This window comes from Corvus brachyrhynchos, unplaced genomic scaffold (assembly GCF_000691975.1).
Source record: "Corvus brachyrhynchos isolate BGI_N302 unplaced genomic scaffold, ASM69197v1 scaffold155, whole genome shotgun sequence".
NCBI lineage: Eukaryota > Metazoa > Chordata > Aves > Passeriformes > Corvidae > Corvus > Corvus brachyrhynchos.
Window position 1 is genome coordinate 956,564 of NW_008238434.1, and position 3,258 is coordinate 959,821.

General features: G+C 43.3%; 1 protein-coding gene across 1 annotated transcript in view; it reads right to left on the reverse strand.

Moving 5' to 3' along the window:
• Positions 1-835, reverse strand: part of TRMT1L (tRNA methyltransferase 1 like) — an 11,309-nt gene extending 10,474 nt beyond the window's left edge. Inside the window, exon 1 of the mRNA XM_017736462.1 lies at positions 687-835. The gene's annotated coding sequence lies outside the window, so the exon portion shown is untranslated. The remainder of the gene's footprint in view (positions 1-686) is intronic.
• Positions 836-3,258: the final 2,423 nt, after the last annotated feature.

A 3,258-nucleotide genomic window follows, 5' to 3' on the forward strand; every position in this document is an offset into this window, starting at 1 on the left:
GCAGGAATGACTGCAAAAATTATCCCCAGAATGGCTGTTTAATAAGATCCATATATTTTCATAGATTCCTACTTCTTTTTAATACTGACACACAAACTTTCTCAGATTGGAAAGGCCCTCATTCGAAAAAAACCAGCTGAAAAGATCAAGTCACATTCCCTTTACACCTGGTTTTACTGCTCAGCATTGTTAGTGAATGCAAATCATACAAGAAAGCAGTACAAAAACATCCTATGAACTGACTGGCAAAACTAAATATTAACTAAAAGTGGACCAAATTTAAGAACAATTATTCACTATGGAGCCAGGATACATTAAGTTCTACCATTATTTTTTTCTTTCCCCTAGTAAACAGTTTAACCTTCAAATCTACCACCTGATTTTTCAACTTATCAGTCAGAATTTGCCAAGACCAAAAAATTTAGGTTCAAATCTGCTTTACTGATTCCAGCACACAGTACATCCCACTTCACTGTAACACAGACTCTGTAGCACCTTTAACCTTTACAGTGTTTTTACAGGATTAATCTTCAGGTTTTCTTATGCAAGACAAAGCAACTGATCCACGTGCTCAGGATACAGAGGTGAGTTTTAAAATGAGATTTCACACATTCCCTTTACCTTTTCTCCCTACTTCTACCCTTCCTCAAGAACATGACACAAATATTAAGCGTTTATTAGCAAACCTCTTGGATAATCAGATGATACATCCAAAATGTTGCTATCAGATTCCCTTGGGCGTTCTTCCTCCGCTCCTTTTTCTTCAACTTCCAATTCTGACTCAGTAATTTTCACATCCAGGTTGTTGCTTTTCAGTTTTTCAGAGACCACCACACCATCTTAAAACCAAACAAAAACCCAGTGAAAGTGCTGTTGATGAAATTGAACTGTACAAACATGTTCATTTGTTTCCAATAATCCAGTGCTGACTACAAGCGTGAAGGAAGAAAAACAAATTATGTAGGAGAATAGTATGAGATGAATTATCACTCCAATCATCCTTGGAAACCACTATGGAATAATGCCATCCTGGACAGCTGAAATGAATATTCACGTATCAGTATCAGATTACACATTATTTTAATATTTATTTTAATAAAATAACATTTACATGTTATTTTCTGGCAGGATGCAGTGAAGCAAGGCAAAGCAGGCAAGGAGGAACTCCAAATTCTCCTGACAATTTTCTATTGGCTAGGAAAATTTAGAACAGTTCATGATTCAACCAATATGAAAGAAGAAGGGACTAAGGCAGGAATTTGCTATCAGCAGAGGCAGTGATGAGGTTAAGTGCTGGCGCCATCAGCATTTGCAAATGAATGACTTCCTGGGGCAGTTCCAGATGAGCCTGGTGAAGAATTTCAAGCACTTAAAGAGGTTGAGAGATGGGGCAATAAAATGATGAGAATAGTCAAGTGCCCAAGTCAAACCCGGGGAAAACAACTAAAGAGGAAGAAATCCCCAGAAGATGTGGTCCAACCCCTCTCCAAGGGACATTAGGAAGCACTAGGAAAGGATTCAGGAAGCCACGTGTATCTATCAATACTGCCCTGCTCCCAGCAAGATTCCAAGGGACAGGGTGGGACTAGGGAAGTTTCAACCACGGGTAACAAGAAATAACAAAGCCCTGACATCGATTTGCAACTACTGAGAAGCAACAGAGCAGGCCAAGGATGGGACAGACAAGAAGTGCAGAGAGAGCACAAAAGGCAACCACGTGCTGTCTATCCTAACACAGAAACTGGGATGCACCACCTGGAGAAAATACGGAGCTACAAACTGGTTTGTATCGGAAGTTATTTTTAGAGGATCCAGGAATGTATGGCTGCTCTCTGGATGGGGCATGGAGCCGCCTGGGATAGTAGAAGGTGTTCCTGCCTATGGCAGGGGGTGGAACGGGATGGACTTTAAGATCCCTTCCAACCAAAGCCATTCAATGATTCTCTGATTTTGCTGGTCTTCCCTGCCCACCTACTCCTGACCAGAACTTAAGACAGGCTGGAAAGATCTTACAGCAGTTCTTCAGATTCTCCTGGGCTACTTTTTTTGTTTTCTTTTAAACATCGCTGTTGGATACAAATATCTGTTATTATGAAAATAAAACAGAAAGAGGAAATGGAAGGAATACCTCAAGACAGGGTCTCAAGAAACTGAAGGAACAGAAGCACAGAGTAAAACTTCTACCTACCTTACAATGTATCAGGAGGTGCATTGCCTTTGCAGAGATTGTTGCTGTGTTTCTCACAGACCTGTTTCAAGCTGACAACTCACCTAAGAAAGACTTGCATGGAGCCTAGTGCTCCATTAAAATGTTGTAAGATTCCTAGTGATAGTTTCTACATGCTTTATTAATATAGAAAGAAAACGAGTAAGTAAAAAGACGTTTGGTAAGAAATCCCTAATAGCTATTGGTTAGCTGCGAGAAAAGTGGAAACAGTTATAAAAATGCGGTTAGAGCACAGCAGTGACAAAAAACCAGCAGAGCTGGACAGACTGCATCTTCAGAGCACGTGAAGAGATAAAAATGGTTGAAAATTATAATTCGCATATATGTAAAAAACCAGTTAATATGTAAATGCACATGGAGAGAGGTAAACTTTCACACTGAATGATGAAGAAAAGCAGGTTCCTACCGAACCGAGACCTCAGGATATTTTAAATGCCCACCAGGAATCACTGATTACACACAAACAGAATAACGCTTCAGAGAGCCTAAAGTATACTTAACGGGAAAAAGAATTAATTAGAAGAGTCAGTTCACTCGACCTGTAAGGCTGTGGCAGCAAGGGCTCACTTGGGGGGGCTGGAAATTCAGCAAAACCAGTTTACAGAATCCCAAGAGCGGGTCAGGTCTGAAGGACCACGGTGGTCCAACCTCCCTGCTTCAGCAGGGTTATCCTTGAGCACATGGCGCAAACACGTTTTGGTTTAAAATACTGCGCACACACCGCACCCCGGGCTCCTCACAGGACCCCACGGAATAACAAATAACCAAAGACGGAGTATCGTTAGCTTTGGGGGAGAAAGAAGCGCCAGGAGCGCGGGTTCGAGCGGCGCGAGGCTCCGCGGGAACACGTGTGGTCCCGCACCGCGCCGGGAAAACGGGAGAGCGGGGAGCCTGCGCCTCCCAGAGCTCCGCGGCCCAGGTGGGAAGCGGCCCCGGGGTGTGAATTCAAACCTGCCCGGGGTGTAAATTCAAACCCGCCCAGGGTCCGCATGGCGCCCGCCCGCCCTCAGCCCTGGCACGGAGGGCCCGGC